This window comes from Pan troglodytes, chromosome 17, assembly GCF_028858775.2.
Source record: "Pan troglodytes isolate AG18354 chromosome 17, NHGRI_mPanTro3-v2.0_pri, whole genome shotgun sequence".
NCBI lineage: Eukaryota > Metazoa > Chordata > Mammalia > Primates > Hominidae > Pan > Pan troglodytes.
The window spans coordinates 32,610,428-32,635,100 of NC_072415.2; positions in this window are offsets into that span (position 1 = coordinate 32,610,428).

Below are 24,673 nucleotides of genomic sequence, written 5' to 3' on the forward strand. Positions count from 1 at the left end.
AACTATACTACAAGGCTACAGTAACCAAAACAGCATGGTACTGGTACCAAAATAGATATATAGGCCAATGGAACAGAACAGAGGCCTCAGAAATAATGCCACACATCTACAACCATTGGATCTTTGACAAAACTGACACAAACAAGCAATGGGGAAAGGATTCCCTTTTTAATAAATGGTGTTGGGAAAACTGGCTAGCCATGTGCAGAAAACTGAAACTGGACCCCTTCCTTACATCCTATACAAAATTTAACTCAAATGGATTAAAGACTTAACATAAGACCTAAAACCATAAAAACCCTAGAAGAACACCTAGGCAATACCATTCAGGACATAGGCATGGTCAAAGACTTCATGACTAAGACACCAAAAGCAATGGCAACAAAAGACAAAATTGACAAATGGGATCTAATTAAACTCAAGAGCTTCTGCACAGCAAAAGAAACTATCATCAGAGTGAACAGGCAACCTACAAAATGGGAGAAAGTTTTTTCAATCTATCCATCTGACAAAGGGCTAATATCCAGAATCTATAATGAACTTAAACAAATTTACAAGAAAAAAACAACCCCATCAAAAAGTGGGCAAAGGATATGAACAGACGCTTCTCAAAAGAACACATTTATGCAGCCAAGAAACATGAAAAAAAAATTATCATCACTGGTCATTAGAGAAATGCAAATCAAAACCACAATAAGATACCATCTCACACCAGTTAGAATGGCTATCATTAAAAAGTCAGGAAACAATAGATGCTGGAAAGACTGTGGAGAAATAGAAACGCTTTTACACTGTTGGTGGGAGTGTAAATTAGTTCAACCATTGTGGAAGACAGTGTGGCGTTTCCTCAAGGATCTAGAACCAGAAATACCATTTCACCCAGCAATCCCATTACTGGGTATATACCCAAAGGATTATGAATCATTATACTATAAAGACACATGCACACTTATGTTTATCGCAACACTATTCACAATAGCAAAGACTTGGAACCAACCCAAATGCCCATCAATGATAGACTGGATAAAGAAAATGTGGCACATAAACACCATGGAATACTATGCAGCCATAAAAAAGGATGAGTTCATGTCCTTTGCAGACAACATGGATGAAGCTGGAAACCATCATTCTCAGCAAACACAGGAACAGAAAACCAAACACCACATGTTCTCACTCATAAGTGGGAGTTGAACAATGAGAACACATGGACACAGGGAGGGGAACATCACACACCGGGGCCTGTCAAGGGGTGGGGGCATATGGGAGGGATAGTATTAGGAGAAATACCTAATGTAGATGACATTGGTTGATGGGTGCAGCAAACCACCATGGCACATGTATACCTATGTAACAAACTGAATGTTTTGCATATGTATCCCAAAACTTAAAGTATAATAAAAAAGAAAAAAATGCCCAAATACCCATCAATGGTAGACTGGACAAAGAAAATGTGGCACATATACACCATGGAATACTACATAGCCACAATAAAAGATGAGTTCGTGTCCTTTGCAGGGACATGGATGAAGCTGGAAACCATCATTCTCAGCAAACTAACACAGGAACTGAAAACCAAACACCACATGTTCTCACTCATAAGTGGGAATTGAACAATGTGAACACATGGACACAGGATTGGAACATCACACACCAGGGCCTGTCAGGGGGTTGGGGGCAAGGGGAGGGAGAGCATTAGGACAAATACCTAATGCATATGGGGCTTAAAACCTAGATGACAGGTTGACAGGTGCAGCAAACCACCATGGCACATGTATACACCTATGTAGCAAACCTGCACGTTCTGCACATGTATCCCGGAACTTAAAGTTAAATAAATAAAAAAGAGCCTGGGGGATCTCCTCAGGATCCAAGAAAGGACACCTCTCTGTCTGAAATGCAGAATGACAGTGATAGAAAAAACTACAGAAATGGTCTTCACTGACAAGCCCAATAGAGAATTCTTATCTTCAACAATTCTGACAGGTAGAATCCAGCTTCATTTTTACTACATCTGGGAATTGGGAGCTCCTTGCCACTTAGTGCAGACCATTTCCATATTTGAATAGTTAAATGTTCTGGAAAGCCTTTTGAAACTTGAGCCAAAGCCAGGTGCTGAGCTATAATCCTAGCTTTCCAGGCGTCAGAGGTTTCCATCTTGGGGGTGCAGAGGAACATATGATAAAATTAGGATGACCACCCATTCTGGTTTGTCATGGACTGTTCTGGTTTTAGCACTGAAAGTCCTGTGTCTCAGGAAGCCCTATAATAAATATGTCACAGGGCTAGAAATCACAGGGTTTCTAGTCACAGGACCTGAGTTACAGTCCCAGCTTTACCATTTAATCTGTTGTGTAGCTTTAGGCAAATAAATTAGTCAATCTAAGCCTCAGTTTCTTCATCTATATGAGGATAATAATACCCATCTTACAGAGTTGATGTAAGGATTAAATAAGTAATATATAAGAAGATTTCAGCAGAGAGCCTTGTACACAGTGGAGACTTTTAAATGCTAGCAGATACATCTATAATGAGTATACTTTAACATATAGTGACCACAATTTCCCTTCCTTACAATTTCCAGTCATAAAGTTTCTCTCATCCTTTGAAATACTGCAGAACATATCTGATTCCTCTTCCAAATGAACACTCTTCAAATAGCTGAGGGCTGTGGCATGCTCCATACCACCAACTTTCCACTCCAAATCTATACCAGACTGGTCTCCTCTTTTCCAGACTAAGTATCTCTAGTACCTTTGACCATCGTTCAGATGACATGATTTCCAGAATTTTGTCCCTCTTATTAACCTTTTTGTAGATCTGTCATTTGTAAAGTGCAGGCCAAGAACTGAGCACAACTTCCTTGATGTTGTCTGACCAGCACAAGGACATTTGGATGATTATCTCGTTCCTTCTGGACTCTCTATTTCCATCACATGACCTCAGGTCACATTAGCATTTTGGCAGCCTTAACCCAGTTGGCTTATGTTAAGCTGACAGTCAGCTAACACTCCTGAGCCTTTCTCTTGCTCTTATAAACTATTAAACAAAGTCTCCCTTGGTCTGGTTTCAGCTGATCCTTTAAACACAAAAGTTAGAGTCTAAATTTATCCCTATTAATTGTATCATGCTGGTTGCAGCCTATCCTTCAAGGTTGTTGAGATTTTTATGGCTCCTTAGCCTGTCGGCCAACATGTTAGCTGTTTTTCTCAGTTTTGTTTCATCTTTAAATTTGATAAGAATGCTTCAAACTGTTGATGTAAAATACTGAACAATTTAGGGCCAAGAACCGAACCATTTAAAAGTTTCATAAAGGTTAAGTCTGGTTAATATTAATAACTATTACCATTTGTTCAGTAATTGCTCTGAGCCAGATACTGAGTTAGATGCATTGGGAACATTATCTCATTTGATTGCAGAACTCTTCAAGATAAATATGATTGTCCTCTTCTTACAAATGATAAAACTACACTTATACACTGTTGGTGAGAGTGCAAATTAGTTCAACCACTGTGGAAAACAGTGTGGTGATTCCTCAAAGAGCTAAAGACAGAAATACCATTCGACCCAGCAATCCCATTACTGGGTATATATCCAAAGGAATATAAATCATTCCATACTAAAGACACATGCACATATGTGTTCACTGCAGCACTATTCACAATAACAAAGACATGGAATCAACCCAAATGCCCATCAATTACAGACTGGATAAAGAAAATGTGGTACATATACACCATGGAGTACTATACAGCCATAAAAACAAATGAGATCATGTCCTTTGTAGGAACATGGATGGAGCTGGAGGCCACTTTCCTTAGCAAAGTAATGCAGGAACAAAATACCACATGTCCTCACTTATAAGGGAGAGCTAAATGATGAGAAGACATGGACACGTAGAGAGGAACAACACACACTAGGACCCACTGGAGGGTGAGGGTAGGAAGGAGCAGAGGTTCAGGAAAAATAGCTAATGAGTACTAGGCTTAATACCTGGGTAACAAAAGAATCTGTACAACATATCCTCGTGACATGAGTTTAACTGCATAACAAACCTGCACATATACCTCTAAAGTTAAAAGTTTAAAAATAAATTAATAAAAATATGGAATTAATGAAATAAAACAAATGATAAAACTGAGACTCAGAAATGTCACATGTCTTACTCAAATTCAGACAACTAGTAAGGCTTATAGCTGCATTTTGGAACCAGGTTTGTCTGATATCAAAGTCAAAATTCTACAGTGCCATGCTGCCTTTGGAAGGGGAGCTGCTGAGACTATGAAAAAAGTCTTTAAGCCAAAGTCCTATTTGGAACCCCAAGGGTAGGTAAACCTTATCACTCTCTCCTTTCTGCCTCCCACTTCCCTGTGTCCTTCATCACAGTGACCCACCTTCGTAGGTTAGGGTATAAACCCTTCTCTCCATACTACTTTCCTCTTATCAGGCCCTTGTCCTTCCCTCTCACCCTCAGTCCTGCTGCCTTCTACCCACTATATCTTTAATATCCCAGTTTGGGTTTCAAGAAATTCTCTTACAGTCTTACCCTTTTTTTTAATAACACTTTCCCTTTGCAACTTCTTCCATTAAACTAAAACATTGGGGCACCACTTCCTTCACCTATTTCTCTCACAGAGACACATTCATTCAATTGGTCATTGATTTAACAAATAGTTACTCAGTATATAGCATGTGCTAGGTACTGTCCCAGGAACAGAAATAGAACAATGGAAAAAAAAGATATGGTTCCTGCCCTCACAGAGCTTGTAACTAGGGAAGGGGTAGATATCAAATAATTACACAAGTACATAATTACAAATATGGTAAGTGCTACAAAGGAGAAATTCAGTGCTCTATGAGACTATACAATATAAGCACCTATTCTAGTCTGGAAAATAAGAAAGACCCCTGCTTTAAAAAAATATTTATTACATTTTTTGAGTACCTATTATGTCTCAGATAGTACTAGCACCTACTATAAATGGGAGGATATATAGGTATACAATGTTAAATAAAAGATATAGAAGTACATTAATATTTATACTGTGGTGTGATATCTGATATGCAAATGATAAGCACAGAGCATATGAATAAGAGCTGAGAATCAGGAAAAACTTCCTGAAAGCACATGCAATAGTTCAGATGTGTATCCTGCTAAACCTCATTTTGAAGTTTGATCCCGAGAAATTCAAAGGATCATTAGTGGACACTAATGAGCAATTATATGCCAATAAATTGGAAAATCTAGAAGACATGAACAAATTCCTAGACACATACAACCTACCAAGATTGAACCATAAAGAAATGCAAAACCTGAACAGACTGAAAACAATAAGATCAAAGCTCCAATAAAAAGTCTTCCAATAAAGAAAAGCCTGGACCCTATGGCTTCACTGATGAAATTCTATCAAACAATTAAAGAAGAATACCAGTCCTACTCAAATTATTCCAAAAAATAAAGGAGGAGGAAATATTTACAAACTAATTCTATGAGGCCAGTATTACCCTGATACCAAAACCAGACAAAGACACATCAACAAAAGAAAACTACAGGCCAATATCTCTGATAAATATTGATGCAAAAATCACCAACAAAATACTATCAAACTGAATTCAACAATACATTAGAAAGATCATTTATCATGACCAAGTGGGATTTATCCCTGGGATGCAAGAATGGTTCAACATATACAGATTAATCAATGCGATACATCATATCAACATAATGAAGGACAAAAACCATATGATCATTTCAATTGATGCTGAAAACACATTTGATAAAATTCAACATCCCTTCATGATAAAAAAGACCTCAAAAGACTGGACATAGAAGGAATATACCTTAACATAATAAAAGCCACATATGACAGATCCACAGCTAATATCATACTAAATGGGGGAAAAAGCCTTTTCTCTAAGATCTGGAAAATGACAAGGATGCCCGCTTTCACCACTGTTATTCAACATAGTACTAGAAGTCCTAGCTAGAGCAATCTGATAAGATAAAGATATAAAGGGCATCCAAACTGGAACGAAAGAAGTCAAATTATCCTTGTTTGCAGGTGATATAATCTTATATTTAGAAAAACCTAAAGACTCCATAAAAAAACTATTAGAACTGATAAATTCAGTAATGTTACAGGATGCAAATCAACATACAAAAATCAGTAGCATTTCTATATGCCAACAGTGAACAATGTGAATAAGAAATTTTAAAAGCAATCCCATTTACAATAGCAACATATAAAATTAAATATTTAGGAATTAACCAAAGAAGTAACATATCTCTATAATAGAAACTACAAAACACTGATGAAAGAAATTGAATTCTTCAAAAGTGTGTAACTCCAAGTGAGCCTGTTCAATTTGGTCCCATAAGTCATAAATTATATGGATTTAAAAGTCGATCTAATATTAATAAAGGCTCACTTTGTTCTCAAAATTTGAAGTAATGCACATACTTATAGCCTAAAAAAATCGGCAAGAATTACAAAATTTCAAAACTGGCGCATCGTAAACTGCATATGCGTTTGCCAGGTAGCAGTGCCACTTGAAATGGTGAACAGATACACTGTTATCCTTTGTCAGTATCCTGTAAAGCCCAGGATTCTTTACCAGCACCACACAGCGATTTTGGTGACTATTTTAACATTCACATTGAGGCCAGGGGTGGTGGGTCATGCCTGTGATCCTAGCACTTTGGCAGGCCGAGGTGGGAGGATCATTTGAGCTCAGGAGTTCAAGATTAGCCTGGGTAACATAGTGAGACCCTGTCTCTATTAAAAAATAATAATACTGAGGCAGGAGAATGGCGTGAACCCGGGAGGCGGAGCTTGCAGTGAGCCGAGATCGCGCCACTGCACTCCAGCCTGAGCAACAGAGCGAGACTCTGACTCAAAAAATAATAATAACAATAAAAATAACATTCACATTGGTATTGTTCACTAAGATATTGTTCTTTAAGGTATTTCTTAAGGTATTGTTAAAACTTGTGTTAAGCATGTTAAAGTCTCAGTAACTTTGGGATAGAAATAAAATGTGATAAAAAGTGAAAGAAACCACCACAAGGGAGAGTCCTTTTTGAAATATTAGAGACATAATGCTGTCTAATAAAAAACGACATCAAAGAAAAACTACACTACAGTGATTGCAGACTTAATTGCAATTGGCCAACCATGCATCCTCCCTAGAAATGCATTTGAATTTTATTTACTAATCTTTTATTTAGGAAATTTACATTTTTACATTACTGAGATTGGTCTTTTGGGCTATTATACTTTTTTTTTTTTTTTTTTTTTTTTTTTTGAGATGGAGTCTTGCTCTATCACCCAGGCTGGAATGCAGTGGTGCAATCTCGGCCCACTGTAACCTTCACCCCTGGGGTTCAAGTGATTCTCTGCCTCAGCCTTCTGAGTAGCTGGGACTACAGGCATGTGCCACCACACCAGGCTAATTTTTGTATTTTTGGTAGAGATGGGGTTTTGCTATGTTGGCCAGGCTGGTCTTGAATTCCTGACCTCGGGTGATCCACCTACCTTGGCCTCCCAAAGTGCTGGGATTACAGGTGTGAGCCACCATGCCCAGCCTGGTTATTGTATTTTGATACTGGGATTTTGCTAGCTCTCTAAAGTAAATAGGATAACTGTATATCTTTTTCTGTGCATTAAGCAATTATAACATGGGAATGATTTGTTCATGAAAGGTTGAAAGTCTGTACTTGTAGAACTTTTGAGTTCACAGTGCTTTCTGAAATAATTTCTTTATAACTGTCAGTTTCTTCTGTGACTATTTTGTTATCTATTTTTAAATTTAAGCAACTTTAAATTTTAAAAAATTGTTTTAAAATAAAAAAAAAGAAATTGAAAAGGACACCAAAAAATGGAAAAATATTCCATGTTCATGGATTGGAAGACTCAATATTGTTAAAATATTCATACTACCCAAAACAATCTACAGATTCAAGGCAATCCCTATCAAAATACCAATAACATTCTTCATAGAAATGGAAAACACAATCCTAAAATTTATATGGAACCACAAAAGCCCCAGAATGGCCAAAGCTATCCTAAACAAAAAGAACAAAACTGGAGGAATCACATTACTTCAAATTATACTACAGAGCTATAGTAACCAAAACAGCATGGTACTGGCATAAAACAGACACATGAACCAATGGAACAGAATAGAGAACCCAGAAATAAATCTACACATCTACAGTGAACTCATTTTTTGACAAAGGTGCCAAGAACATACACTAGGGAAAAAACAGTCTCGTCAATTAATGGTTCTGGGGAAACTAGATATCCATATGCAGAAAAATGAAACTAGATCCTTATCTCTCACCATATACAAAAATCAAATCAAAATGGATTAAAGATTTAAATCTAAGACTTTGAACTGTGAAATTATTAAAAGAAAACATTGAAGAACATCTCTAGGACATTGGTCTGGGCAAAAAATTCTTGAGCAATACCACAAAAGCACAGAAAACCAAAGCAAAAATGAACAAATTGAATAATATCAAATTAAAAAGCTTCTGTATAGCAACGATACAATCAACAAAGTGAAGAAACAACCCACAGAATGGGAGAAAATATTTGCAAACTACTCATCTGACAAGGGATTAATAACTAGAATATATAAGGAGCTCAAACAACTCTATAGGAAAAAATACAATAATCTGATCAAAATGGGCAAAAGACTGGAATAGAAATGCCTATTTCTCAAAAGAAGACACACATATGGCAAACAGGCATATGAAAAAGCTGCTCAACATCATTAATCATCATAGAAATGCAAATCAAAACTACAATGATATCATCTCACCCCAGTTAAGATGGCTTATATACAAAAGACAGGTAATGACAAATGCTGGCAAGGATATAAAGAAAAGGGAACCCTCTTACACTGCTGGTGGAAACGTAAATTAGTACAACCACTATGGATAACATCTTGGAGTTTCCTCGAAAAACTAAAAATAGAACTACCATATGATCCAGCAATCCCACTGCTGTGTATATACCCAAAAGAAAGGAAATCAGAATATAGAAGAGATATCTGCACTCCTAAGATTTAGAAGCAACCTAAGTGTCCATCAACAGATGAATGGATAAAGAAAATGTGGTACATATATACAACGGAGCACTATTCAGCCACTAAAAAGAATGAGATCCTGTCATTTGTAACAGCAATGGATGGAATTGGAAATCATTATGTTAAGGAAAATAAACTAGGCACAGAAAGACAAATATCACATGCTCTCACTTAATTGTGGGATCTAAAAATCAAAATAATTGAATTCATGAAGCTAGAGAACAGAAAGACGGTTACTAGAGGCTGGGAAGGGTGGTGGAAGATTGAGGAGGAGGTGGGGATGGTTAATAGGTATTTAAAAAAAATAGAAAGAATGAATAGGCCAGGCGCAGTGGCTCAAGCCTGTAATCCCAACACTTTGGAAGGCCAAGATGGGTGGATCACCTGAGGTCAGGAGTTCGAGACCAGCCTGGCCAACATGGTGAAACCCCATCTCTACTAAAAATATAAAAATTAGCTAGGTGTGGTGGCACGCATCTGTAGTCCCAGCTACTCAGGAGGCTGAGGCAGGAGAATGGCGTGAACCTGGGAGGCAGAGATTGCAGTGAGCCGAGATCGCGCCACTGCACTCCAGCCTGGGCAACAGAGCAAGACTCCGTCTCAAAAAAATAAAAATAGCTTTGAAGACAATTCTCATTGAAGGAAGACGTCTTATGGAAACACACAATTGCTCAAAGATAAATGTATAAAGATATTCACTGGAGCTTTGTTCGAGACCAGCCTGGCCAACATGGTGAAACCCCATCTCTACTAAAAAAACAAAAATTATCTGGGCATGGTGTCACATGCCTGTAATCCCAATTACTTGGAAGGCTGAGGCAGGAGAATTGCTTGAACATGAGAGGCGGAGGTTGCAGTGAGCCGAAATCGTGCCATTGCACTCCAGCCTGGGCAACAAGAGCGAAACCCCGTCTCAAAAAAAAAAAAAAGAATGAATGAATGAATAAGACCTACTATTTGATAGCATAACAAGGTGACTATAGTCAATAATAACTTAATCATACATTTTTAAGTAACTAAAAGAATATAATTAGATTGTTTGTAACACAAAGGATAAGTGCTTGAGGGAATGGATACCCTATATGTGATTATTTCACATTGCATGCCTTACCAAAACATCTCATGTATCCCATAAATATATATACCTATGTATCCACAACAATTAAAAATTTAAAAAAATTTTTTAAGAAATTCGATCCCTAGTGTTGGAGGTGGGGCCTAGTGGGAGGTGCTTGTGTCATGGGGGCAGATCCCTCATGATCAGGTTGGCACTTTCCTTGAGGTAATGAGTGAGTTCTCACTCTATTAGTTCCTGCAAGAACTGGTTGTAAAAAAAGTCCGGCAAATCCCTCCTCTCTCTCCTGCTTCCTCTCTCCCCATGTGATCTGCACACACCCACTCCCCTTTGTCTTCTGCCATGAAGCCCTCACCAGAACCAGATGCTGGTAACATGCTCCTTGTACAGCCTGTAGAACCATGAGCCAAATAAACCTATTTTCTTCATAAATTACCCAGCCTCAGATATTATTTTATAGCAATACAAATGGACTAAGACAGTATATCAGCCTCCTTTTCAAGAGTGAGTAAGAATTATTGAGCCAGAGAAAGGGGACATTCCAGTTAAAGGGAAGAGCGTAGGCAAAGCTTTGGAGAAGGTTGTATCATAATACATTTGGAGAGTAAGGAGTTCACTGTGGTTAAAGCAGAGAGGGTATAGGGGGATAGGGATATTATTGACCCATCTATATGTCACACTGACCATCCAAGCCTTAAAAGTCAAAAAAAAAAAACCTTTAAGGATAGATGATGCTTCACAAAAACAATATTCAGCTACAAGTGAATTATAATTACAATACGTATGCTAGACAAGACTAATAACTAATAAATATATGGTGACTGAGGAGGATAGTGTGTGTGGGTGTGTGGGTGTGTGCGTGTGTGTGTGTGGGGGGGTGTGTGAGTGTGTTATGTACATGTAGCAGAGGAGGGTTGAAAGTTATAACAAACTACACTCCAAAATATTTTACAAACAACCTGTAACAGTTTGAGTAGGAATGTGTTTGCAGTCCAGGTCATAACAACATAAAACATAGCCAGAAATGTAACTATGACACTGCATAAACAAAAGGAAAATAAAGTATGATGATCCCATTACTGATCATGCATACTGGCATGCATCTCATTCATTAGAGTACTTTAAACTAGGTTTAAGTATACAATTGATGAAAGGAGTTTGTTTTGTTTTTGTTTTTGTTTTTTAAGTTGGAATGCAGTGCTGCAATTTGTCTGTCCTGGCAGCATTGCCTATGGACAGTCATTAATCAGAAGTGAATTATTACTTCCTTATGAAATTTAGCTTCAGTTTTTTCCTCTTGAACTTATCTGGAAATCTTTAACATGGAGAGTCATGCTAGATCCTTTCCTAGTTGGAAAATTCAACTCATCCCTCACATTTATCTTCTGAAGCCCACTTCTCTTTATTCCGTCAGAGTGTACCAACTGAGATTAAGTTCCTTTCCATCTCTCACATATATGTGTCTGTCACTGTCAAGAATTGTGGCAATTAATTTTAAGGGGAGGGGGCTAAAAACCTACATATGGGGTAGTTTAAACAAAACCACACCTTTAGCCATCAATCAAATGAACCAGATGATTGTTTCTAAAAACTCAACTTTGAAAAGATTATTCTGCACTAAGGTTTTTGTTTTGTTTGGTTTTGGTTTTGTTTTTAAAATAAAAAAGAACAATTCAAGTTTGGGGAAGTAACCAGAGCCTCAAATGAAATATTGGCTATCTTTTTAAAAATTTTATACACCAATGGGTGTTTTCTTACTTTTGCTTTAAATGTGGCCTTTAATTTCTTACTTCTTTTTTAAATTAAGAAGCTGTATTGTTCAGAGTGCAAGTTACTGAGACATTATCAATTTCTCCCAACACACCAGGTTCACTGCACAAAGGCTTGTTCTACTGGTTAGACCTAGAGCTCATTAATATTAAAAAGTGAGGTTACTTCATTATTGGACTGAAATTTCCATTTTCACTTGCCCTGTCTTTAGCTCTGTCCTTCTAACATCAATGAGTAAGACAGAAACATGGAAAATATGCTCATCAAATTTATAGATGATAAAAAGCCAGGAGTGACAGCAAATGTTGTTGATACAAGGATCAAGATTCAGAAAGATTTATGAGAGGCTAGGGCAACGGGCTAAATGTAATATATAAAATTTAGAATGAATAAGTACAAGATCCTCAACATGGGTTCAAAAATCAATCTTGCAAGTTTAGTAACAGCAAGTATGCAAAAGACTTAGGAATCTTAATTAATAATGAGCTCAGTGTGTGTTAACAGTGTGATATGATTCCAAAAAAAAAACTAATGGCACTTGATAGTGCTCTAAGAAAGTGTAACATTGAGAATGAGAAGGTGGATAACTTAGTCCTGAATTCAGCTTTGGGTGCATATATTACAGTATCCTTGGGATATGCTTGGTTAAAGAAACTGAATCCAAATTGCAAAAGAACCTGTTCAAGGGACTAGATTATTCAACCTAAAGCTAAGATTTAGAGAACAAACAGTAGCTATACTCAAATAGTTAAAAAAGGGATTCAATGTACTGTCCATAGATCCAGAAGGGGAGAACTAGGATTAATGAATGTGAATTTCAGGCAGGCAGATTTCAGCTCAGCAAGAATAAACTCTTTCTTCTTCAGACAAATATTAAGCCAAAAATGGAATGGGCAACCTCATAGTTCCCTACTCCTCACTGGTGGTATTCAAGCCCAGGCTGGAAAACTTCTGCCAGGGGAAAATCAAACAAACATTACAATGATGATTCAAGAATTATGTGTATTATTGGACTGGATAGTCTATGATCTATGCTTTTTAGACAAACTCAGCTATCACAAAAAGACCTCTACAAAGACAGCTCATCTAGGCCCCCACGAAGCACACAATCTCTTACAGCTGTCAGAAATTATAGCCCCAAGTGTGGTAAAGCTGATGGGAAGCTAATATTTTAGTTGTTCTACATGGAATCTTAGCCAAAAGGTCAAGAAGCAATATATTTCAGCAGTGTGCAGCGGCCTAAGAGAGAGAAGGACCATTATTTTATTATGTGACCCTTCTTCCAACTGGGTGAGATCATCCTTGTGTTTCCAAAAACATTGCCCAGACCCTGTGTGGACTGTAGGGTGCAGTAATGCTATACTTGGGCCTTTCAAAAAAAATGATGTGCCAAGAACAAACCCAACTCAGGATTCCCAAACAGAAATTGGAGGACCTTTTAGTCAGAGCGAAGAATACAAAGATCTGTGAAGCCAGAAGCTTCAGAGATTAAGCTGAATCAGGAATTTATTTACCTAAAATGTGTTCAGACCAAGTATCATTAATGCTTTCCATCTTGACACATTCGGTAAAAGAAGCAAACTTTCCAGGATGCCATACTTCACTTTATATCATATAATCTGATACGGGGTGGGGTAGGGGAAGTACAGTAAATCTAGAGTCCTCATTTTCTTATATTGTGTTTGAGAATATTTTTCTTAATCTATGTAAGTAGTTTTTTTTTTGAGATGGAGTCTCGCTCTGTCACCCAGGCTAGAGTACAGTGGCGCAATCTTGGCTCACTGCAAGCCTCACCTCCTGGGTTCACGCCATTCTTCTGCCTCAGCCTCCCGAGTAGCTGGGACTACAGGCACCCGCCACCACGCCTGGCTAATTTGTTGTATTTTTTAGTAGAGATGGGGTTTCACCGTGTTAGCTAGGATGGTCTCGATCTCCTGACCTCGTGATCCGCCCACCTCGGCCTCCCAAAGTGCTGGGATTATAGGCATGAGCCACCACGCCCGGCCTGAAAGTACTTTTTTATCTCTCCCTGAGAACTTATGACATTGCTGTTCCTGATACCTGACACCGTGACCATTCTCAAAATTGCAGAACTATCGACCAGAAGAATGAAAAGTTATCCCCCTCAAACTACAAGGGGAATACTAGAAGAAAAGGAAAAGCAAAAGGCCTCTCCACTTTAAAAGCCCATGGTCTCTTCCACCAGAAGGTAAGAAAGAACGGCCATTACTTATTTAGCTCAATTAAGTAAGAACTTTCTTATAGTCAGCTATGACCAAGAAAACAATGGGCTGCCTTGGGGAGCTCAAGCATGGATTAACCTATCCATCACTAAAACAAGGTTGCTCAAGTCGAGCACAAAGAAACCCAGTGGGTACTTTTGTACCTAATTCCTTAGAGACATGTTTAAGAAGCCCCAGAAGTTACATGTCCAAGCCAAATGGGTTTGCTAAGGTGTCATCATCACATCAATAATTTTGATCTTCAGTGCTAAAAATATGAAACATATACAGGCAGTGCTGCTTTAGTTGAATTGGGTGGTAATGGTGAAGATAGGTGGAGAGAAGGGAACCTGTTTTTATTTGCTTTGAATCTTTACTATTCTATGTAAATTTTATTCCGAAAAAAAGATTCCTCAGATATTCTGGTATTTTGAAGCCCACTAGGTAATTATTATTCCTCCCAGAAGAATCTGCATTATCCTACAAGAGGGAGACTTCTAGAAATGCAAAAAGGACACAACATTATCATTTTCTCCTACCGCCTGTTCAAACCTGTTCCATGAAGCTAATTCTCTTCTCCCCTTGAGATGAACCTAGAGTATGTCTATTGTCTAGCCCCATCAGATACGAAAATACAAAATTCCACACAAAACACTTTACTCTCACTTTTATCCAAAATCTAACTTACTTCAATTATTTAAATATCCTTTCCCATGTAACAGTCAAAAAATTAAAACCCCAAGCTTCATTTAGAGGGAATGCTTCTTCCCCTCCCCAGCATGGGCTGCTACAGGCTGGAAGCCTGCAATGGGAAAGAGGGACATGGTCACCTTCTTCTCTGGGTGCCTTTCCTTGCTTCTCTTCCTCGCTGTCAGCTTTCTTGCTGTGGTTTCTGCTCTCTCCAGAGTCGAAGTAGGGCAAAGGGGAAGGTGGTACTGTTTGGTAAGGAGCAGAAAAGGTTGTACCTGAAAGGAACCAGAATTGCCTAGTGTTAATGCTCTCTGGGTCGGGAATGAGTTTTAAACTGTCTCTTTTCCTCATGGGGGCACTTCTGCTATTTCTATGGTGACTCCTCTTCTCCATTAGGACAGCTATTAGATTGAGGTTCCTTTGAGACATCAATCTCTCTCTTCTGGCTGGTTGCTTACAGCCTTCTCACCCCCTACTCCTCTGACTAGACACTTCTATCCCTTTCCTGTAAGATTTCCTTACCTGTGTCAGGAAACCCCCTAAGGTGTGGTCCCTCAGCAGCTCTGTCTGACATGTCCCACACCTGATCCATAGAACACATATACACACACATACTTCTCAGTGCTTCAGGGTCCTCTTCTGTAAGATGGAGATATTAAGCCAAGTGCAGTGGCACACACCTATAGTCCCTGCTATTCCAGAGGCTGAGGTGGGAGTACCACTTGAACCCATGAGTTTGAGGCTGTTGTGCACTATTATTGGGACTGTAAATAGCCGCTGCACTCCAGCTTGGGCAACACAGTGAGACTCATCTCTATAATAAATAAATAAGAGAATATTAATAGCAACTCTCTCCTATGGTTGTTGTGAAGATTAAACAAAACAACAACTGGCCCAAAATAAACACTAAGATAACAATAACTTTCCCAAGCTCATATTATTAGTAGTAAGTAGTAAAACTAGATCTGTCCTCCTTCAAAGCCAGGGAGGTACATTTCCTGTCACACTACATTTCCAGGAGGGAGGTATTTTGAACCAAGGAACTACCCAGAACTACTCAATTCATCCACTCTGCTCACTCATAAGACTGGCTATGGGCATGGTTTTGGCAACAAATTGATTGTCCTGGCACCTCTGGTTCAACTCTCCAGCAGCACCCTAAAGCTGTGGATCAGCAGCACCCTAAAGCTGTGGATCAGCAGCAGGAAGTCCCTGGGCATCCTCCCCCTTCACTCCAGAGCATCACACCAGGCTGAACTCAAGAGCTGTCACAATGCTGGGAAAAGTGCCAGACTAATCTCTAGAGCATGGGGCACTCTGACACTTGACATAGACAAGAGGATAACTTTTTTCACCTTCGAGCCAACATTATACTCTTCAAATCCTCTTTTAGGAAACCTTATATAAAACCATGCTCACTCAATAGACAGCCTCCAAAGTGAAGCCTGTCTCACTAGGTCTTTGACACTCCTTCATTAGGTGACTATCTGCTACCAACATAGAGCAAAACTAGAGAGATTTCTGCCCTAGAGACCACATCTTGAGGTGCAGAATTTTCCCACTCTCTGTTCTCTCAAAGTATTCCTTAGAGTATTCCTTAATTGATATAGTTACATTAAATTATAGAGCTAGTCTCACGTAGAATATTCATTAAATGTTCTCTTTCAGCACACCAGAGTCACATTTTCTATGCTTTAAAGGTCAGAAATCTTTTTGCAAACTTCATATCTTTCCACCCCAAGGTGGAGATTCATCTTCAAAGGTTCCTAAAAGGGACGTGATTCTATCGCAAAGAACATCTTCCTCTGGAAAGAACCAACTGGCTTCCATCAAAGCATTTCACAACATTTATGCATCATTCCTACAGGCTACTTGGTAATTGCAAAGACAAAGATGTACCTTTACACAGGGGCAATATCTAGTACCTTAACCACATAATCAAGCTAAGCATCACTGATAGTAGGATACTCTAATGTTATGTTCTTACTGATGTGAAGTGATACAAAACACAAAGCATCATTTATTACATATCTTGCCAAATATGTTTAACTTGAATCTTATCAACCCTTTAAACCTAATTTCCAGTTTATGGGAAATAGAAATGATAAAGGAACAAGTCTAAAAAAAAAAAAACCAACAAACAAAAAAATAACCATAAGGAAACAAGAAGGCTAATTCAGAACATAGAATGTCCTATAAGACAACTGGCCAAGTTTCTTCAAAAAGTCAATTTCACAGGGAAAAAAAATAGGTGACACTGCTCAAAAATAAGACACTAAGGAGATATAATAACCAAATATAATGCATGAAACTTCATAGAGTCATGGTTTGAAGGAAATAACTGTAAGACACATCATGGAGAAAAATTGAGGAAATTTCAGTGTGAATTAGATATGAGTTGATATTAGGCAATTGTTACTTTCCTGAGGTGTCATAGTAGAATGTAACTATAGTAGAATATACTTATAATTAACATATATGTGATGAAGTGTTTGTAAGTAAAGCATCATGATGTCCAACCAATGTGTATGCACATATCCACACACATTCAACATGTGTTAACAAGTGTGGGTATTATAAGTGGATATGCAAGTATTCGTTGTAATATTCTTTCAAATTTTCAGCATGTTTAAAAATTATAAAAATACAGGTGAAATGTTTCTATTTGCAGATGTGAGGACAGTGTAGAAAATCCCAAAGTATCTATAAAAGCAAAATGAAACAAAATACCTCCTAAAGCTAATTAAGTTCAGCCAGCCAATTAGGTATTACTGCAATGGGCTGCCCAGTAATCAAAGAGGACTACTTATTTCCCACCAGGGTTTTTACAAAAAGATTCATTCTGATAAGTTCTCTGATGAAGTTCAGACATTGTTACAGGGGGTGGCACCAGCTTCTCTACATCTCTATCAAAATCAAAGAAAACTCAGAAAAAAATGGAAAACAAAAGTTGCTTTATTATTCTACTATTTGAGCAGAATCTACCTGACACAAAGCAAATGCTTGTTTAATTTCAATGACATTCATAAAGTTGTAATTGAGAAGGAAAAAAAGTAAAATTTATTTAAGAAGTCTATAAATCTCCCTATTTACAAAACTTTTCTTAATATACAAAATAAACTGGGATCAAAAGTTTGTATAACCCTAAAAAAAATACAAAAGTACAGCCAGGTTACAGCTTAATCAACACACAAATCAACTGCATTTCTTTATACAACAATGGACATATGAAAACTAAAATTAAAAACACAATGCCATATAAAATTGCTCCAAAGAAATACTTAGGTATAAATGTAAAAAAGTAAACACACCATGTACAAAATATGTATGCTTTAACTACAAAATATAATTTAAAAATTAAAGAGCCAGGCACAGTGGCTCACACCTGTAATCCCAGCACTTTGGGAGGCCGAGGCAGGTAGATCACCTGAGGTCAGGAGTTTGAGAACAGCCTGACCAACATGGAGAAACCTCATCTCTACTAAAAATACAATGCCTAATTTCATTACTTACCCAGGAGTCATTCAGGAGCAGGTTGTTTAATTTCCATGTAGTTGTATGGTTTTTAGTGAGTTTCTTAATCTTGAGTTCTAATTTGATTGTGCTGTGGTCTGAGAGACTCTTACAATTTCAGTTTTTCGCATTTGCTGAGGAGTGTTTTACTTCCAATTATGTGATTGATTTTAGAGTAAGTGCTATGTGGCACTGAGAATAATGTATATTTTGTTGTTTTTGGGTGGAGAGCTCTGTAGGTATCTATGAAGTCCACTTGATCCAGAGCTGGAGGTCAAGTCCTGAATATCCTTGTTAATTTTCTGTCTCGATGATCTAATTGACAATGGGGTGTTAAAATCTCCCACCATTATTGTGGGGGTGTCTAAGCCTCTTTGTAGGTCTCTAAGAACTTGTTTTATAAATCTGGATGCTCCTGTATTGGGTACATATATATTTAGGATAGTTAGCTCTTCTTGTTGAATTGAGCCCTTTACCATTATGTATTGCCCTTGTCTTTTTTGATCTTTGTTGGTTTAAAGTCTGTCTTGTCAGAAACTAGGATTACAACCCCTGCTTTTTTCTGCTTTCCATTTTCTTGGTGTTTCCATTTTCTTGGTAAATTTTCTTGCATCCCTTATTTTAAGCTTATGTGTGTCTTTGCACATGAGATGGGTCTCTTGAATATAGCACACCAATAGGTCTTGACTCTTTATAGAGCTTGCTGTTCTGTGTCTTTTAATTGGGGCATTTAGCCCATTTACATTTAAGGTTAATATTGTTATGTGTAAATTTGATCCTGTCATCATGACGCTAACTAGTCATTTTGCACACTTGTTGATGTAGTCGCTTCATAGTATCATTGGTCTTTGTACTTCCATGTGTTTTTGTAGTGTTAGACTGGTAATGACTTTTGTGGTGTAGGCTGATAATGATTTTTCCTTTTCATCTTTAGTGCTTCCTTCAGAAGCTCTTGCAAGGCAGGCCTAGTGGTGAAGAATTCCCTCAGCACTTGCTTGTCTGAAAAGGATTTTATTTCTCCTTCGCTTATGAAGCTTAGTTTGGTTGGATATGAAATTCTAGGTTGAAAATTCTTTTAAGAATGTTGAATATTGGCCCCCAATCTCTTCTGGCTTGTAGGGTTTCTGCTGAGAGGTCAACTGTTAGTCTGATGGGCTTCCCTTTGTAGGTGACATGGCCTTTCTCTCTGGCTGCCCTTAACGTTTTTTCCTTCATTTTAACCTTGGAAAATCTGATAATTATGTGTCTTGGGATTTATCTTCTCATGGAATCTCTTACTGGGGTTCTCTGGATTTCCTGAATTTGAATGTTGTCCTGTCTTGCTAGGTTGGGAAAGTTCTCCTGTATGATATCCTGAAGTATGTTTTCCAACCTGGTTCCATTCTCCCCATCTCTTTCAGGTACCCCAATCAGTCATAGGTTCAGTCTTTTTACATTATCCCATAGTTCTCAGAGGTTTTGTTCACTCCTTTTCATCCTTTTTTCTCTAATCTTGTCTGCCTTCCTTATTTCAGCAAGATAGTCTTCAATCTCCGAAATGCTTTCCTCCACTTGATGCATTCGGCTATTGATACTTGTGGTTGCATTGTGAAGTTCTTTTGTGTTGTGCTTTTCAGCTCCATCAGGTCATTTATGTTCCTCTCTAAACTAGTTATTCTGGTTAACATTTCCTGTAATGTTTTATCATGGCTCTTAGCTTCTTTGCATTGGGTTAGAACATCTGCCTTTAGCTCAGCAAAGTTTGTTATTACTCACCTTCAGAAGCCTACTTCTGTCAATTAATTCATCTCAGCCTCCACTCAGTTCTATGCCCTTGTTGGAGAGGTCTTGCGATCATTTGGAGGAGAAGAGGCACTCTGGTTTCTTGAGTTTTCAGCATTTTTTTTGTTGATTCTTTCTCATCTTCATGAGTTCATCTAGCTTCAATCTTTGAGGCTGCTGACCTTTGGATGGGGTTTTTGGAGGGACTTTTTTGTTGATGCGGTTGTTACTGTGTTTTCTGTTTGTTTGTTTTTCTTTTAACAGTCAGGCCCTTCTTCCGTAAGGCTTCTGCAGTTTGCTGGGGGTCCACTCCAGACCCTATTTGCCTGGGTCCCTCCCTACCTGGAGGTATCACCACTGGAGGCTGCAAAACAGCAAAGATGGCTGCCTGCACCTTCCTCTGGGATCTGTGTCCCAGAAGGGGACTGACCTGATGCCAGCAGAAACGCTCCTGTATAAGGTGCCTCGCAACCCCTGTGGGTGGGCAGGGGGAGGGGAGGTCTCATCCAGTCAAGAGGGACAGGATCAGGAACCCCCTTAACAAAGCACTCTGGCTGCCCCTTGGCAGAGGGGATGCACTGCACTGTGGGGAATCCCATTCATCAGGACTGCCCGGATTCCACAGTCAGCACTGGGAAAGACTAAGTTTGCTGATCTGCAGAGACTGCCCCTCCTCCCTGGGGCTCTGTCCCAGGGAGATCAGAGTTCTGTCTGTAAACCCCTGGTTGGAATTGCTGAAATTCCCACAGGAAGGCCCTGCACGGTGAGGAGCGATGGGTCAGGGTCCAGCCTAGAGAGGCAGTCTGGCCACAATCTGCCATAGCTGCTGTGCTGTGCCATGGGGAATTCCTCCTGAGTCCAAATCACCCTGTCTCCCCAGCACTGGCAGGGGGAAAACAGCAGACTGGAGCTGCAGTGATGGCTCCTGCCCCTCCCCGCAGGAGCTCAGTCATCTTAGGCAGCAGGAGAATGCAGTGATGGTGGTCAACCCTCCCCCTGGAAACTCAGTAGTCTTAGGCAGTCTCCAGCCAAGTGGCCACCAAGAATCTTCACAGCTCTATGCTTGGGACCCAAGGCCCTGGTGGCACAGACTCACAAGGGGGATATCCTGACCTGTGGGTTGCACAGATCTGTGGAAAAAGTGTGGTTTCCTGGGGCAGGTAGCACAATCACTCACACCTCCCTTGGCTGGGGGTGGGAGCTCCCCTTCCCCTGCACTCCCAGGAGGGCCATTGCTCCACCCTGCTTTTCCTCACTCTCCATGGGTCGCGCCAACTGCCTAATCCAATGAGAGAACCTGGATACCACAGTTGCCAGTGCAGGATTCACTGGCCATTTTCATTATCTTGGTGGGAGCCTCTGATGGCAACTGCTTCTAGTCAGCCATCTTGGCCCCTCCCCGCTACCACTTTTCTTATGATAACAAACTTGAAAATCTAAAGGAAACAAATGATGTTCTATCAAAATATAAATTCCCCAAATTAACTAAATGACAAGTAGAACACCTAAACAACCCAACATCTACAGAATTTGAAAATATATATATATTTTATATATAATATACATATATTAAAGCTCTACAATTAAAAATGGTACCAGATTCAGGATGTTTGTGGATAAGTTGTCCCTAAATTCAAGGAACAACAATAGAAGGCTTCCCAATTCAATTTACAGTTCTATCATAATATTAATGCCAATACCTGACAAACATATTCCAACAAGAAAACTAGAATACTTACAATTAAAATCTGAAACCAGATATTAACAAATTAAATCTAGCAATGTGTTAAAATAGTTATATTCTATAACTAAGCAAAGTTTATTCCAGAAAGCAACATTTCCCAATTTTAAGAAATCTATTAGTATAATGTATTACATTAAAAATTTTTAAAAGAAAAATATGTAATTAAGTAAGTACATGCCAAAAATATATTTAAGGTATTGGAACAGATATTCCTGATCAATTTTCAGTAGTGATTTTTAAGATGTGAATATTTTCTCTCTTCATGCAAATTATAAGCCTTTCTCAAACCATATATTATTTCTGTCTGTGAGCTACATCTACCTGCTATACCCTCATTCTGCCATAGATCCCAGGAATTTCTATGTAGTGTATCAATCAATATATTTAGAAGTAGTTTAAACATGCCTTTCAGGAGACTAACCTAAGTAAATGCTTCATGAAAAAAATGTCTATGGCTTAGTAAGTTTGGGAAAACTATATATTGTGTTTTTCTCTTAGAGATTTGCAACAAAGGTTAATTTAAAGACTCAGAGAAGTCTTCCAGGGTTTCCCAAGTTAATTGAACATAAAACACTTTTGTTCTTATGATGCCTATTAATACCCCATGAATACACTTTGATAAACACTGGTTTAGATCATGTCACCACAATGTCAGTCTCAGCACGGGTGGCATTTATTGTTCAGGGCATTGTGTGAGGTACTACTGCAGATATTGAATTATAAGATATAATCTATTCCCACAGATGATTATAATGAAGTTTAGTCAGAACATATAAATAAAGAGATAAATAATTTGAGGCAACATGGCATATGTACCAAATAAGCCATCCAAACAAAAAGTGTAGCAAGGGTGCATAGGAGGCAGGAATGTTAGATGCTAAATGGTTGAGGAAGGTGTCTAGGAGGATATATGAGTTAATCCTTGGGAGAAAACACACACACAGAAACACACACACACACACACACGGCAAAAATGTGAATCATATATTTGGGAGAAATTAAAGCACTGGTTTATAGCTGTTCAAGAGGTAGGTAGGGTGACAGTGTAAAGTATCTTGCTTTAAGGATCTGGATCTTTATTACTCAGCCCATAAAAAACTAATGGAGGTCTTTCAGCAAGGAGAGAGCATCTCAGGGTAAGTGTATTTATAGAAAGTTGCAATTAACACAAAAGTTTTCAAAAAAATGTTTTCTGTTTGACTCCTGTCTTAGCCTAGGCTCCCCACAAAAGCAGAACATATGACAAAGTCCAGCGTACAGATGCTTTATTCTGGGGTGTGATCCCAAGGAGCTGCAGGGAGAGCCTGGGAAGAATAAAAAAAGGAAGAGGGAAATGCAACCCAATCTAGCTCCTCACCACTGTGGACAACTGAGGCTTGATTCCTCTGGGATCCTCTAAAAGGATCAGAAAGGATACATCTCAGAATTATTCACCCAGGAGTTGAAAAAGAGAAACATTTATCTTCCAGTTCCCAGACCCCATTAACAAAGGATTGCCCTCACATCTGCAGGTTTGTATATGCTCCAGAATGCCCACATGCATTTCTACAGGTATCCTACTTAGTGAAGGTGGAGAAACCCTGGGGCAGAAAGTGAGAAATAAACAGTGAATCTAAAGTGAGGCATTGTCAAGTTATACCTGCATGCAACTGGTGACCCCAGCAATGGCTGGAGTAAAAAGGGGACTCCTCCCAGAAAAGTCTACATAAGAGGTGTCTGGTAGACTCTCCAAAGGAAGGTCAATTCAACTCAACACCATATTTCCTGGTTCCTACCTGATTTATTTTCCAGCAATCCTTTACACACATGGTCGTTTCATATGTGGTCATCTCTAGGCTTTTTAGCATTTTTTTTTCTCCTTCCATTTCCCCCTGTCATTCTAAAACAAATAAATGAAAACAAACAAAAAATAGACATACCATTTTTTAAAAAAAATGTTGCTTTAATTTATTTATACAAAGAAAAACCATTTTAGATTTGTTTAATAAGGTAAATTTGATGGCAAAATGACCACTAGAACAAGTTCTCAGACAAGATGTATATGCTCCGTAGGTAAAAATTAACTTCTACAAGAAAGTTTTCAATAAATTTTACACTTCTATGACAGCCCTGTATCCCCAGTCAGAACCAAGCAAAGTACTAAAGTCATTGCTCTGCTTATTCCAGTTACCAGGTCTGCTTTGGCAGAAGCCATATTCGGAAATCTGGTTCTTCATAATTGCCACAAACCAGCAATACTCATCTTTCATTCATTTAACAAATATTCGTTGAGGACCCTCTGTGATCCAGGTATGATTTTAAGCTCTGGAGATTAAGGTCTGAACAAAACAGAGTAAGTCTCTGCCCTCATGAAACTTACAATCTCGCAGGGGAAGTATACAAGTAAATATGTAATATGTTGAATGGTGACAGAAGCTGTGGAAAAAAACAAAACAGTATAAGAGAATAAAGGATTCCCAGATGAGAAGTGGAAAGATGGGTATCACAATTTTATATAGCATGGTTATAAAATAAATTTGTACAGAGACATGAAGGAAGTGAGAGAATGAGCCACGTAGATAGATGGGGAAGAAACATACCAGATGTGGTAAAAACAACTGGCAAGAACTTGAGGCAAAGTAATGCTCAACCCATTCAGGGAAGAGTGAGGAGGCCACTGCAGTGAAAGCAGAGTGAGCAGGGGGATGTTAAAGGAGGGGATGTCAGAGAGGTAGCCTTGGGTGAGATGATATAGGGCCTTGGAGACCATTATAAAACTTAGGGCTTTACTCTAATTGAAACAGGAAGCTATAGAAGGATTTTCAGAAG